The 16,362-nt window shown below is 42.6% G+C and overlaps 2 long non-coding RNA genes across 2 annotated transcripts in view; both read left to right on the plus strand.

Annotated features, from left to right (window-relative positions):
- Positions 1 to 16,362, plus strand: part of LOC140588666 (uncharacterized) — a 146,906-nt gene that overhangs the window by 86,614 nt on the left and 43,930 nt on the right. The window lies entirely within an intron of this gene.
- Positions 532 to 15,759, plus strand: LOC140588655 (uncharacterized). The gene is made up of 5 exons (XR_011989799.1): positions 532 to 627; positions 11,180 to 11,491; positions 11,850 to 12,170; positions 14,089 to 14,113; positions 14,677 to 15,759. It is a non-coding gene; the product is annotated as an uncharacterized lncRNA (long non-coding RNA).

Genomic DNA, 16,362 nt, shown 5'->3' on the forward strand with positions numbered 1-16,362 from the left:
TAATGTCCCTCTGAATGCATGTACCTGCCCCCTCAGCACTCCTGACTGTTGGCTTTGAATGTGACCATGACTGTGTCTGTGTGCAGTTTGCAGGCTTCCTCTGTTCACATGGCATTTCTCCAGCTTCCAGTGCCCTGCAATGGACTGACATGCTGTTGAAGGTTTACCTCACTTTACACTGTGTGCTTCCTGCATTAGTATCTACTGTACTAACGATATATATAGCTATCTTAAACCAGAGACAAATCTTTGAGGCGACAAAGCAGTCTGTCTAATATTCATTTATTATGAGAAAAACACAGTATGAATACCTGTTATCTCTAATTCATGCATTTTCTTTTATTACTGTTGAAATGAAGGAGTCTAAGCATTGATTGTTTATGGTATACTTTACAAATCATAATGGTCTGACTACCTGAAGTGCCAAGCATTCAGCCTTGTGGTTTTGTCACTTCCTGTTTAAAGTGTCCACTCCCCCTTCACTCTGTGTGAGAATAGAAACGACAGAGACAGTGAAGATACAGAGGATGAGGAAGTGAGTGTCAGTCTCCACAGATCTGGGCTCAGTGACACACACACGTATGGATCCTCTGATGCTCCTGTTTCTTCTCATTGCTGGGCTCACAGGTGAGTGTCTCTCATTACAGTGGTACTGAGTAGAGATCTCTCTCCTGCTCCTCACACACTGTCAGATACAGTCAGGGGCGGATTAACTTCTCTGGGGCCCCTAAGCTGACATGGGTAGGTGGTCCCCCTAAGTGGGCCACTGGAGAGAGTTTTGGAGCAGAAAGAAAAACGAGAGGGAATTAAAAACAATCGAACCTCAATAATATTGTAATCAAAGCGCTGCGTACCAGCGGTAAAACTTGCTGATCAGGGTGGTGGCAGGAATTTGCTCATGAGGGGTGGGGGATATCACACCAGTCGATCTATCAGTTAACTTTATTGAACCACTCCCAAGGTTAATCTTGATTTTTTGCATATGTTTGTTTAATTGTGTTCTCTCCACGTCTGTTCACAACTTTGTCTGTCCTGAAAACTGTTGCTAAAAATTCAAATAACATACATGTTGCGATCATTTCAATGATCATATTATGTTATATCCTTAAATGTAACATCTGGAAATTCAATCCACATGGGGCCCCTACTCTTTAAGGACCCTAGGCGGCGGCCTACCCTTGCTGTACATTCTGCATGTACAGTCAGAAGGTTCTAAACACCCAGCAGGTCTCTGTTTATCAGGAGTCAAGATCAGCCTCAGGGGTTGAGACTAGACCTGGTTATGTTTCACTTTGCAGCAGGTTTGAAGAGCTAGTTTACCTCTAGCAGGGGGCAGCATGGGGGCCTCACACCTCCAGGCTTGTGGTTTTGATATCCGGCCCAGCTCTCTGTGGGCAGTTTGCATGTTCTTCCTGTATCTGCGTTTGTTTCCTCTGAGTTCTCGGGTTCCTCCCATAGACCAAAGACACGTGGTTCAGGTGAATTGGTGCCTCTAAAAGTGCCCATAGTGACTGTGTGAGTGTTTGCCCTGTGACAGACTGTCATCCTGTGCTGGCTGTTCCCCTGCATTGTGCCCAGTGACAGACTGGCATCCTGTCCTGGCTGTTCCCCTGCCTTGTGCCCTGTGACAGACTGGCATCCTGTCCTGGCTGTTCCCCTGCCTTGTGCCCTGTGACAGACTGGCATCCTGTCCTGGGTGTTCCCCTGCCTTGTACCCTGTGACAGACTGGCATCCTGTCCTGGTTGTTCCCCTGCCTTGTGCCCTGTGCTGCCTCAGATCAGCTCCATGCTCCCTGTACTGTACTGACCCTGTACTGGATAAGCATGTGCAAGATGGATGGATGAACTAAAATACATGTAGATGCTTTTTGTATGTTAGGTCATGCTGAGTAATTTTTATTTAAATCCATCCATCCATTTTCTGCTGCTCCTTCGGGGTTGGGTTGCAGAGGCAGTAGTCTAAGCAGGGATGCCCAGACCTGACCCTCGCCAGCTACTTTCTCCAGCTCCTCTGAGGGATCCCAAAGCGATCCCAGGCCAGCCGAGAGATATAATTTCCCCAGCATGTCCTGGGTCTGCCCAGGGTGTCCCCCCGGTTGGACATGCCTGAAACACATCCCCAGGGAGCCATCCAGGAGGCATCCTAGATAGATGCATGAACTCTACTGGCTCTTTTCGATGCAGAGGAGCAGCGGCTATACTTTGAGCCCCTCCCAAATGTCTGAACTCCTTACCCTATCTCTAAGGCTGAGCCCAGACATCCTAAGGAGATAACCCATTTCTGCCACTTGTATTCCCTAATTTTTTTGGTCACTACCCAGAGCTCATGACCATAGATGAGGGTAGGAATATAGATCAACTGGTAAATCAAGAGCTTCGTCTTCCAGCTCATGTTCCCTCTTCACCACAACAGACCCGTACAGCATCCACATTACTGCCGATGCTGCACTAATCCATCTGCTGATCTCCTGCTCCAGAGATCGAATTTATCGACGGCATCGACGGCAAAAATTAGCAATTTGCCGTGCTGCCCTGAATATTTACAAGTTCTTGCCGACAGATACTTGCAGTGCCCTCTTCCTCAGTTGCGTTTGTGCCCTATTGTGTATGTTTAGATCATAATAAAGTCAATAAACTTATTAAATCAAGAACAAGTTCTTCCGTTTTTTACTTTTTTGTCGCCATGTACATGATGTCTGGGTTGATAAGCGCATCCCATAATTTTACGTTAGCCACGCCTCCATGGTTAAATTATTCAGAGCGGCTATTCTAGCCAATGCTTACCTCCCTCCAAAACTAATAGCAATATGTTCATAGAATAGGGAGGGTGAGAAGGTTTAGAAGTTCTTTTGAAAGTGAGGCTGTATGGGGGGTATTTTTGGCACGTGAACAATCAACGATTTACATCGACGAATACATGTAAAAGTTAAAAACCTGAAGAAAGTCTCCTCTTCACACCTGAAGGCAACTTGTTAAGGATCTGTTATAAGGCCACAAAGCTCCAATTAAAATGCCTACGAATGATCGGGTGAAAAAAAGAAAGCAGGCTGAGATGACGGCCGCTGCTTCTAAGACCCAGAAAATAATCACAATTTTTAGGTAATTTCGCTGGTTATGCCTGTCTTTCCCAGTCATACCGCATCTATTGTTATGGAAATTATCTGTCATTACTTGACCTTGTAATAATTTATAATAGACTGTAATCATTCATAGATGATTGAAATAATTGTTACCAGATGTGCATTGAATTGAAGTGAAAACGTAGAAGGAGTTAGAGCATAAACTGTACTGTCCTGCAGCTACTGTCACGGGACAGTTCGTAGTGGCTCGCGGAAGTGTTGCGGGACAGTTCGTAGTGGCTCGCGGAAGTGTTGCGGGACAGTTCGTAGTGGCTCGCGGAAGTGTTGCGGGACAGTTCGTAGTGGCTCGCGGCACTGGGCGGGACAGTTCGTAGTGGCTCGCGGAAGTGTTGCGGGACAGTTCGTAGTGGCTCGCGGCACTGGGCGGGACAGTTCGTAGTGACTTGCGGCACTGGGCGGGACAATTAGCGAGTGGCTCGCGACAGTGTTTGAGTGTCTCGGGACACTGTTTGAGTGGCTCGGGACAGTTGGCGAGTGTTAGTTAGTTGGCTTGAATATGGTCACTCATGCATTATTTTGGAGTTCTATTAGTCATGTTAGTGTTCAATGTCTCAGTAAAAAAATGTTCATTAAATTAAAGTTTTTATCACTGACAATAGCTGGTTCTGTTTTTTTTTCATAAAACATTTCGTCATTACTGAGTAGGTGAATGAAGGCAACAGCATCTTTTTTTCAATAGCTAGTCTAACACTACAGTGCCTGACAAAAGTCTTGTCGCTTAACCAAGTTGTAGGAACAACAAATAATAACTTGACCTGTAGTTAATCAGTTGGAATCAGAAATGGCTTATAAGAAAAGGCAAAGCCCTCTAGATTATGCTTATTATACCAAAATAAAGTTTTGCATCATTCATTGAGTTTTGTCATGTAATTAGGACAGAAATGTCAACTTTTGCCTGGACAAAAGTCTTGTCATATGCAAAAATAATGTAGAAATTATACATATACTTCATTTTTAGGGTTGCCACTCGTCCTTTAAAATACGGAATCGTCCCGTATTTGAGAATGAAATTGCGCGTCCCGTTTTGAATCAATACGGGACGGGTTTTGTCCCGTATTTTTTTACCATTTTTTTAAAGCAGCGTCTCATGCAAATCATCCCACACGCATTTTATGAAGATGCCTCCTTTCCTACTTTTGATTGGGTAAAACTGTCCAGTGAGGAGGGCGGGTCTTTTAAGTAGAGTCTGCAAAGTGTTGGCAGAGAGTAATATTAAAAAAATGGCAGATGCTTCTCCAGGTAACCCCCCGCGTCTTAAAGTTTCAGAGCTTAAACGCAAGCGGCTGCAAACATACCGCAGAGAGTGGGAGGAAACAAATACTTGGCTGCAGAGTGTTAGCGGAAATTGTTATCAAATCAACTGCACAATTTGTCGGAGAGCGTTCTCTGTGGCTCATGGTGGTCTGTCAGACGTGACAACATGCCTCCGGAGAGCAGCATTCCCGCAATGACAGAGCTCACAAAAATCAAAGCACAGTCAGACAGTTCTTCGTACCCCAAGTCTCTCCCGAAGCAGACATGATAATGACAGTATAATTATTATCAACAATATTCATTAATTAATTAATTGCTAAATAATGTTAAAAATGTGACCCAGTCTGTGAAAACCTAGCTGGAGTCTTTTTTTTATTATTATTTTACTGTTTTCTACATGAAATAAAGAACAGTCTGTGAAAATAATAAAAATATATGTATTTAATATTAACTGAGTAAAACCATGTCAACAACTGAAATCATAGTGAAATGAATGGCTAAAATCAAACTTTATCTCAGAATTAGATTTGGCGTGGTTTTCACACACTGGGTCACAAATTGTAATTTGTAAAAATTCTGTAAATACAATGTAAGTGGATCACATTCCAATGTAATATTATGATTTGTTTGTTAAGGTTATAAGTCAGACACATAAGCATTAATTTATTACATGAAACATTATATTTAATACATTAATAAACAACATAATGCCCATGTAAAGAAAATAGGGGATGTGGCCCCCGCTGCAGTATGCGTCCCTTATTTTTTTGTATTAAAAGTGGTAACCCTATTTAGAATACACAAGCATGCTACAATAACATCAGAATATAAAGTCATGGTGCCTTGGAAAAAAAAAATTAATAATGTGTATGACTCCCATGAGCTTGGAGGACCACATCCATACGTCTTGGCAATGACTGAAATAACTTGTTGATGAAGTCATCAGGAATGGCAAAGAAAGCAGTTTTGCAGGACTCCCAGGGTTCGTCTAGATTCTTTGGTTTCGTCTTCCAAGCCTCCTCCTTCATCTTACCCCAGACATGCTCAATAATGTTCATGTCTGGTGACTGGGCTGGCCAATCCTGGAGCACCTTGATCCTCTTCAGTTTCAGGAACTTCAATGTGGAGGCTGAAGTATGAGAAGGAGCACCATCCTTCTGCAGAATTTGCCCTCTCTTATGGTTTGGAATGTAATGGGCAGCAAGAATATCTTGATACTTCAGGCTGTTGATGTTGCCATCCACTCTGCAGATCTCTCGAACACCCCCATGGAGGTAACCCCAAACCATGATTTTTCCTCCACCAAACTTGACTGTTTTCTGGGTGAATTTTGAGTTCATGCGGGTTCCAACAGGTCTCCTGCAGTATTTGCAGCATTTGGTATGTAGTTCAATGGATGATTCGTCAGAAAAATCAACCTTCTGCCACTTTGCCTCTGTCCATCCTTGCTGCAAGCTGTGGGCCTTGGCAAATTCAACATGCTTTTTTGTTGTGTTCTTGTTAATGCTGGTTTCTGAGCACTAATTTGGCCATGGAGACCACTGCGTGCGAGAATTCGAGAAACTGTTCTTGTAGACACAGCGGTTTCTGGTGATCAGTTCTGATGTCGCTCTACTGCAGTTGAAAAAGGGTTGGCCCTGGACTTTCGAAGCAACAAACGGTCCTCTCAAAGAGTTGTCTTACGGGGTCTGCCTGACCTGGGCTTGTCATGAACATCACCAGTTTCTTCATATCTTTTTTTAATCCTCTCCACTTGACGTTTGGATACATTAACGATGTCTGCCACCTCAGCAGCAGACTTGGCTGTGGCTGAATCTTTGGCATGTTGTCAGAAGTCAGGTTGCACTTCAAGTGAAGGTCTGGTGTGCTGGGGATCTTTTTATACACACCTGCGATTATGTTAATTACAGTATTTGTCACAGGTGAACCTCTAATCTGTGATTGGTTGAATAATTAAAAGACATGACAAGACTTTTGTCCTTGCAAAAACAGGTGTTATGGACTTTAACAAGCTGTGAACATCAGGACACTTTTTGACTGTTTCATTTTGTACTCAGTTATTAATGTGAAAGCCCTTGGCATTAAATTGATCCATTCAATGTAACAATTGATTGATTAGAAATAAAGTTATATGCCTTTTTAAGTTACTATGTCCTTACAGTATGTGACAAGATTTTTGTCAATTACTGTATTTCACAGGGTGATAATGCATTTATTGCCCTTGAAAATGTCAGAATGCTAAATATTTCATGCGTCCGGCTATATACCTTTTTGCCTCAGTGCCCTGGCAAGTAATTCTTGATTGCCTTGGTGCCCTCCGAACCTATGGGAAAATGCCTTAGTGCCCTCCTATATTTGAGGGGATAAAAGGCAAACATTGCTGTGCCCCCCGAACAAAGTAATTCTACCCCTGCTGCTCCATTCTTCCTTCACTGATGAACAAGACCCCAAGATACTGCTTGGGGCAGCAACTTATCCTCCACCAGGAGCAAGCAATCCCCCCTTTTCTGGTCAGGAACCATGGCCTCAGACTTGGAGGTGCTGATCCTTATCCCTGCTGCCTCATACTCAGCTGCAAACTGCCCCAATGTATGCTGCAGGTCACCAGCTGACCTTGCCAACAGGACTATTTCATCTGCAAAAAGCAAAGACGAGATCCTGAGGTCCCCAGACTGGACCCCCTCCGCCCCTTGGCTACACCCAGAAATTCTGTCCATAAAAACTATGAACATAATCGGTGACAAAGGACATCCTGATGGAGTCCAACACATACCAAGAACAAGTCTGACTTACTGCTGGGAATGAGAACCAAGCTTTCGCTTAATTTTTTAATTACAGGGATCTCATGGCCTGCAATAACGGATCCGATACTCCATACTTCTGGAACACCCCGCACAGTTTCATGAAGGACACGATTGTATGCCTTTTCCAAATCCACAAAGCACATGCAGTCTGGTTGGGCAAACTCCCACTGTAGCTCTCTTCACGACAACACAGGCACAGGTCTGTTCTATTAAAACTGGCGTTTATTGCTTGGATGTGGCTTATTCGGCTGACGAATCCTGTTTCGCCATCAAGTCAGGACACGGAATGCCAGCACACTTGCACGCCATGAGAACTACATTTATGAATAAAACATAACATAAATACATCGATGATATACACGGTACATGACATTAAGATAAATGAAAACTACAAAAATGGCACATAGCACAAAATGAAAGAAAGCAAATACCTCGTTGGCCACTTGTCATGAAAAGAGGTTAAGTGCCTTTAAAGTCCCTTAAAGTCCTTTTAAACATTGGTGTTACCTTCCATCAATATGTACAAAGTTTAACACAATTTTACAGAGTGCCATGCAATACATCTGCTCCCTGTACCATCCATGAGAAAGAAAAAAAAAACTTAGTTACACACATCCGTCACACCCTGGACACAATCTTTTCCAGCTCCTCCCCTCTGGCAGGCGCTACAGAGCTCTGTACACAAAAACCACCAGATATAGGAGCAGCTTCATCCCTCAAGCCGTCACCCTCATAAACAGCTAAGCTGTCACCTGCCTTCTGTAAATTATCCCCCCTTAAACTCTGTTTGCACTTAACCTCGCACCTTATACTTGTACAGTGTTACCCATATGTGTATATTTCAAATGTTATTTCTTGTATAGTGTAATTTATTGTTTGTACAGTGTCAGTTATTGTCTGTGTACTAGGGAGACTCTAGCAGCCGGAACCAAATTCCTTGTGTGCCCCAGCACACTTGGTGAATAAAGCTGATTCTGATTCAGTTCACTGAACGCAGCAGCGAATTCTCGCGAGGTTTGTCGTATTTTAACTCTTAAATGAATTTACTAAACATAACATATCTTTTTTATCCTTACATTCAATGAATGATTTTATATAAATCATTCATTAAATGCAAATTATCAATTTGCCTTTAAACAGACATTTACGCAACAACACCCCCCACAGTACCACGAAGGACACAATTGTATGCCTTTTCCAAGTCCACAAAACACATAGAGACTGGATGGGCAAACTCCCATGAACCCTTCAGTATCCATGTGAGGGTGAAGAGCTTGTAGAGCATTCCTTGACCAGGACAGAATCTGCATTGTTCCCCCTGGATCTGATATTCGACCAATGGACAGACTGTCCTCTCCAGTATACTGGCATAGACCTTCCCAGGGAAGGTGAGGAGCATGATCCCCCTGAAGTTGGAACACATCCTCTGGTCCCCATTCTTAAAGATTGGGACCACCACCACAGCCTGGCAATCCAAAGGCACTGTCCCTGACATCCATGTTGAAGAGGCATGTCAGCCAAGACAGTCAAACAGCATCAAGAACTGTCAAGTACTCAGTGTGAATCTCATTCACCCCTGGAGCCCTACCACCAAAAAGTCACTCTCTGGGCCATCCAGCTATACTTACTCCAAGGAAGGTGTATCAGTGAGATTCAGGAGATCATCAAATTATTTTTTCCACTGCCCAACTGTTGTGAAGACAAGAAGAACGATCTGCTTCAGGTATTAAGAACATAAGAATTATACAAACGAGAGGAGACCATTCGGCCCATCGAGCTCGCTTGGGGAGAACATAACTAATAGCTCAGAGTGTTATTCCCGTTTATGAAGTCTTAACAAGAAGATGTATGTGGATCTCCAATTCCACACTGGAGTTCCAGGACTTGTGGTTGCAGGGTTCCAAAACTGACGGTGAAGGTAACCAGGGGGCTGAGCCAAAATCCGTATTCGGTCTTCCAGGTGGGGGTCGTGCGATCGGCGTCGGTAACAGGAGTACAGAGGCGTAGAGTGAGGTCGCGGTTCCAGGCAGGGGTCGGGCAATCGGCGTCAGTACAGAGGGGAACAGGCAGAAAGTCGGGGTCTAGGAAGCGTAGCAGATGTCAGATCACCGATAATCAGACACAGGAAAAAACGCTCAAACTCAGGGCACACCATGAAGATCTCGCACAGATAAGAAAATCGATTTGCCAAATATAGCAAAACAAGGGGAAACAAGGAACAGCTGAGAAAAGGGTGTCTGAGACCGGAGCAACCGGTAAAACTAGAAAAACTGGACAACAGGGCGCGAAGCCTCGGGGAAGTCCTATCGGTCAGAATCCTTGGGGGGGGGGGCGTGGCTGAGATGGCAATGGGGATTCTCCAGCGCGATCCATGACACCTAACTATATCCCCAGTTGAGGTCAACAGTTCTCCATCCCTGCCGAAAACAGCATGGATAAAGCCTTGTTAACCCACCCCCCGAGTCGCCTGACGGTTTGCCAGAATCATTTCAAAGCCGACCAAATTTCCTTCTCCTTAGCCTCACCAAACTCCTCCCATACCCGAGTTCAACAACTTCAACAACTGCTGAAGCCACATTCTGCTTGGCCTGCTGGTACCTGGCAGCTGCGTCAGGAGCCCCAAAAGCCATCCAAGCTTGGAAGGCCTCCGTCTTCAGCCTGACAGCTGGACTTCATATTTGTTCACTAACATTTTGCCCGGACTACCTTAAATCTAACAAGTTACCCTGATAAACCAGTAACCCCGCTTTGAAGTACAGGCTTCAGGCCTTTGCTGAAAGTTATGGTTTAAGCCTGGCTGTTGAGCTCAGCTGACAGAAACGCCCCTTCACAGCAGCATTTATTTGTTTATCAAAGTCAATGATGAATCAAAAATGATACCAAGATTTTTAGTAAGTTTTCTGAAATATTCAGAAATATTCCTAATTGTTCACTGTGACCATGAACAGACCCTTGCTTTCATTAATCTGGAGGAAAGTCATTGCTGTCCCGTTCTTAATATCCTCAAGACAGTCAGAAAGGGCCGTCAGAGAGCAGCAGTCACCAGGTTTTAATGGCAGATAGAGCTGCGTATCACCGGCATAGCAATGACATTTTACATTATAACGTTCGCAAATAGAGCCCAAAGGAAACATGTCTAGAGGGAACAGGAGAGGGCCTGTATCACAGGGTTGCATGAGTGGAAAATCCGGGCTACAATCGTGCAGAGTGAACTTAGCTTTAGAGATACTGTGATGTGAAAAATGTGAGTTCAGATGCTTGTTTTCACCACATGTGCTGACAATGTGTCCGCAGTGAGCTGGGTGTCAGGACTGAGTGGAGGATCTGTCACCATCCCATGTTTCTATGGTGACAGATATAAAACACATGTGAAATACTGGTGCAGAGGATATAATAGGGATTCATGTCCTCCCATAGTACACAGTGACTCTCCTTTCAGTCAGAAAGGAAGGACATATTTTAGAAAATATTATACTTTCATATTCCCAGACATTATTTATGTAGAACAGGTTCCACATTTCATTCAATATATATGATAAATGAGACCTGGGAGAAATAACAGTGTCAGTTTAAGTGGGTTAATTCAGGGGGTAAAATGTGATAAGTCTGACAGCTATAGACTCTGACACCTACTCATATGGTTTGAAGAGCAGAAGAGCTTCAGATGTTGGACATATGGTGCACCTGTCAGTCACTGATGGTATGATGCCCATCATATAAAAATGTATATGTATGAAGTTTACATAAATTTAAGCTGGAAAAGGGGGGTTTTCTATGCAAATTATGGAGCTAATTGATTGGTTAATCTTTTAGTGAAGTGTGTTTCCCAATGCAATGGTACTTAGTAAAACCAAGAATGAATTAAAGTGAATTAGAGTAACCTACAGTGGGCTGGTTCTGACTCTTTATTAATATGTGTATAAATGGTGTAAGAGGGAGTGAGAGTTAATCAGCTTGGTAATTTTCATACTGTCCCTACAGGTGTGTCCACAGTGAAAAGGGTGTCTGTACAGGGAGGAGGATCTGTCACCATCCCATGTTTCTATGAGGACAGATATAAAACTAATGTGAAATACTGGTGCAGAGGGTATTATAGCAATTCATGTCCTCCCATAGTACGTACTGACGTTCCACAGGAGGGTAAAATATCAATTAGAGATGATCCTGACCAGCGAGTCTTCACTCTGACAATCAACAATTTGACACCTGGGGACTTTGATTGGTACTCCTGTGGTGTGGAGATCAGTGGAGTCTTAGATGTTGGAGATCGGATTTACCTGTCAGTCACTGATGGTAAGATGTCTGTACTACAGACTGTAGCCAATGAGATGCACAGTATGTAACATGTCATTCAGTCAGAAAGGAAGGACATTAACACAAATACTGAAGGATGAAATTTAAATATTTTTAATTATTATGATATTGAACAGCTTCCACATTTTAATTTTATTGTGTATGTTAAATGAGACCTGGGAGAAGTAACAGTGTCACTTCAAATGAGCTAATTCAGGGGGTTAGATATGATAAGTAATATGTTAATAAATGTCTGTTAGACAATCATTAAAATAAACATATTTTCACTGAATCATATTATTAAATATTTTATTACTGTGTAAATATCACTGTGTTTATTCCTAATACATGTGTTCAGGTTCCCCAGAGCTGTCAGTGGACAAACAGGAGGTGACAGGTGTGGAAGGAGACCGTGTCAGTGTTCAGTGTCGCTATGGAAACAATCAAAGTCAGGTGATGTGGTGCAAGATCAGGGGCTCCTGTGCATCAGAGGGATCTGGGAGTTTGGATGGGAGACCTGTCCTGATCAGGGATGACACAATAAATAAAGTCTTCAGTGTGACAATGAAAGGATTGGAGAGGAAGGACACAGGCTGGTATTGGTGTGCTGCTGGAAACCTGCAGATTCCAGTTCATATTACCGTCAATCAGACAACTTCAACCGCCACCAGTACTGAACGTAAGTAACTGATTTAAATCTGGCTGTTGTTACGTGCTGAAATACGGCACGGAACGGAGACAGAGGAGCGGGAGTCCAGGAATTCGGGGAAACAAAGGAGTTTATTGGGGAAACGAGAGCAGTACGGGGGAGACAGTCAGGCACACAGGACAGACGGGCAGTAACATCGATGACAGGACTGGGGGAAGACAAACAGGGAAGTACACCAGACTACATTGAACGAAACTAGACACAGCCAGTGACATGGGGATTCCGCACGGGGCAGCGAGGGAGGGGGCGTGGCACACGTGGATCAGACGAGCGGGGCATGACAGCTGTGAATTAATTATGCTTTAGTAGATAAATAGAAAATAAATGCTAAATGACCCCAACAGTTTCACTCATGAAGGGGATCTGTGTTTTTTGGTGGGATAATCAATGGGGGGAGGGGGGCTGTGTTTACCAGAGTATTACCAAGAAACACCAGGGTGAATCAAGTAACTGAAGTCACAGAAAAACAGAAGTATGAATAAAAAATTCCATAATAATATCTTAGTTAATCCCTAAGAAATGAGGGATATTTATCAGATGTTGTTGATTAGGGTTATTTACTGAGATTATAATTTTTATGCGGGTGACACAGTGACCCAGTAGGTGGCGCTGTTGCTTCACACCTCTATGTTTAGGGGATTGAATCTGGTTTCTGCTCTGTGTGTGTGGAGTCTGCATGTTCTCCATGTGCTGTGTGGGTTCCTTCCCACAGTCCAGAGATATGCAGGCTAATTGGTGTCTCTAATAGAGAGAGTGTGTCTATGTGGCCTGCGACACACTGGTATTCTGTCCAGGATGTACTCCATCCCTGTGCCCTGTCCTGCCTGGGATCGGCTCCAGGCCCCACACCCCTGACCAGGAGGAGCAGTTAGAAGATAGATGGGTAGATGGGTGTAGTTTTTTGTGTCTGTATGAATGTATTGAAAGATTAACTTACATATCAGCATTTCCTCTAATACAGCTCTGATGACCTCATGCAATATAGGTCCAGCTCTTTATAAAATAAATAAATGTCTGATCTGTATGTTATACCTGGTCGCTGTACTGAACACTCAGGATTCATCGACTTCTAGTTTATGGTGTATCTGTTTTGTATGACAAATATCACTCAAGCTTTTACTTTATTTAATTAAAGAATACTCCAATACAGATGATGTACTTACTGCCCCCTGCTGACCATCTTGATATGAGTCAGTTCAGTCAGAATCAGTTTTATCAGCCAAGTTCACATGTATACTAAGATTGTGACATGGTGTATTTGATCCTAATAAACATTAAAACAAAAACTAAGGCTAAGGGGGCGAGGAGGGGATAAGTTATAAAGATAAGCAAAACAAATTATGTAATTTAAATAAATTTAAACATAGAGTGAAGTGCCCAGATGCAGTATACAGTGGCAGAGTGCGGATCAGGTGTTGAGCAGTGCAGCCGTTCGTAGGAGGAAGCTGTTCTCGTGTCTTTATGTCGTGGTTCTGATGGATCAGAACCGTCCCCCAGAGGAGAGAACTTGGAAGAGTTCATGGCCAGGGTGGGAGGGGTCGGGGATGATCTCACCAGGTCGCCTTTTTGTTCTTGGGGGGTTGAGGCTGCAGCCAATGAGCTTCTCTGCTGCTCAGATGACACTCTGCAGCCTCCCGATGTCTTATATGAATTAAGATTAATTGTTTACCGCTATATTAACAGCATGTAACACATGTACAATAACATAACCTAAATGTATTGTTCTGCATACAAGCAGCTAATCTGCTGAATATATTTCATTATTTTTATTTTACTTTCAGAAATGACTTTATCTTAGGAATCTTTACTTACTGACAGATCAGTGTTTTTTATTTTTTAAATTATCCTTTCTCCTCTTTCCGCTGCTGTTCTTTGGCACACGATGAAGATGAAGGGAATAATGAAAATCTGAGGTAAGCATTCAGCAGCATTTACAGTAATGTGGGGGTCCAGCTAGCAGCATTTACCTGCTCACACAGTCAAGGGAAACTGCCATTATAATTATGAGAATAAGAATATTGTTTTTGTTTTTTTTTTCATAACTATAATGTACTTGAGATGGCATCCCATCCAGGCTGAGCCCCTGCCTTGTTCCCTGTGCTGCTGGGGATAGATTGCAGGCCTGTTTGGAAGATGGATGGAATTTTTCAGAATAGTATAACACGTTATGTATTGACCATAATAAAACTGGCAATTAAAATCCTCTTTGTTAATGTCTCCTGTTCCTCACATACAGCCTGTGTAATAGTACAGATGTGGCTGAACCATGTTACTATAAAGCATGTAAGACTTTACTGTTCAGATCCACCCTCTTATTCAGCTCCTTGGTCCAGCTGGCTCTGTATGTAGGACTGGGCTTATTGGTGCTGCTGTTGATGGTTATAATTCTGTCAGAGTAGATTCACTGCATTGTTCTTCAGGTTTAAATGTGATACGTGTGACTGACAGACACACTGATGTATTATATGTCTGACAGGTGGGAGCAGGTTCTGGATGCTGTACTGAAAGCTGGGACTGGTGTGTTGTATCTGATTTGCACCATCATCGCCATTCAGCTGCACTGGAGCTCCTGTAGAAAGAGGGGAACCAATCAGAGAGAAGCAGTAGGAGGGGCCAATACAAACCATGGGTCTTAAGGAATTTTGATTAAGTATACAAGTTCATTAATGCTATTTAAAATGATTTACAAACTCCCTCTATTTGTGTAAATACATAAACGTAATTAAATAAAGGAATTGTGTAGTGGGACCTGAGTAACCACAGCTTTGTATTTTGCTGCCACCTACTGGTTCAGTTCACACCTTTGTCTTTCATTATGTTCAACTTTCGCTTGGCTGTTTTAACATCTAATGATAGGTTGATAGTGAAAGCGACTTTGAACCTTATTGCACTGCATATTAATTCTGAAATATAAATTTTTCTGATTTAATAAACACTTTTATGGAGGGAAATCCCGGGTATTTTTCAAAAGGAATTGCAAATTGCGTTTTCCATATGTGGACGCATACAGTGTGACATAATTCAAATGCAATTGCAAATTTTGCATTACCGTTTGCTTTTTCCCTTTCGCGAACGGACACTGACTGCCAAATTTCAAATGAAAAAGCAAACTCCATTTGCAGTTGCATTTCCCATGTCTTACAAGTTATGAGCCTGTCATATTTAAATAGCAAAATCTATTACCACGTCTGCTTTTTCACTTTCTTTGCGTCGCGTATGTAGCCTGCCAAAACTCAAACGCAATCGCAATTCATTTTGCATTTGAATTTCCGACGCATTACACGGAAACCTGTCAATCAGCGTCAGGGGTGGGTCTATACTGTGGGGCGTGATTGTATGGGGAGTGACGTCACTCGCAGTCCACGACCAAGAGGGGGAAATTTGAGCAATGGAGGTGATCGGTGAAATTGTAATACAATTTTTAAACTATATCTTTGACTAAACGTATACCCTTGTAATACAATTTTTAAACTATATCTTTGACTAAACGTAAACCCTTGTAATACAATTTTTAAACTATATCTTTGACTAAATGTATACCCTTGTAATACAATTTTTAAACTGTATCTTTGTCAAAATGTATACCTTTGTAATAAAATTTAAAAAGAAAGTTGAATAGACAAAATGTATATATACATTTTCAGCAGGGTGGCCGAGTGGTTAAGGCGTTGGACTTAAGATCCAATGGATCTTAAACATTTACCCCAGCTACAATGGATCTTAAAGATTCAAAAACTCATAACAGAGTTGTTAAAATCTTATCTAGCTCTGATTTAAAGGAACCCAAGGATTCAGCTTGCACTACGTTATCAGGAAGACTATTCCATACTCTGACTACACGCTGTGTAAAGAAGTGCTTCCTTAAATCCAGTTTGAAATGTTCTCCCGCTAATTTCCACCTATGCCCACGAGTTCTTGTATTTGAACTAATGCTGAAGTAACTATTCGGTTGAACAGCATCCAAACCTGTTAGAATCTTATAGACCTGGATCATGTCCCCCCTCAGTCTCCTTTGCTTGAGGCTGAACAGATTTACATGTAGCTCAACTAACCTTTCCTCGTATGACATTCCTCTAAGACCAGGAATCATTCTTGTGGCCCTACGCTGCACCTTTTCTAAGGCCGCAATGTCCTTTTTAAGATATGGTGACCAAACCTGCAC

The sequence above is a fragment of the Paramormyrops kingsleyae genome, chromosome 4 (genome assembly GCF_048594095.1).
Source record: "Paramormyrops kingsleyae isolate MSU_618 chromosome 4, PKINGS_0.4, whole genome shotgun sequence".
In the NCBI taxonomy this organism is placed as follows: Eukaryota; Metazoa; Chordata; class Actinopteri; order Osteoglossiformes; family Mormyridae; genus Paramormyrops; species Paramormyrops kingsleyae.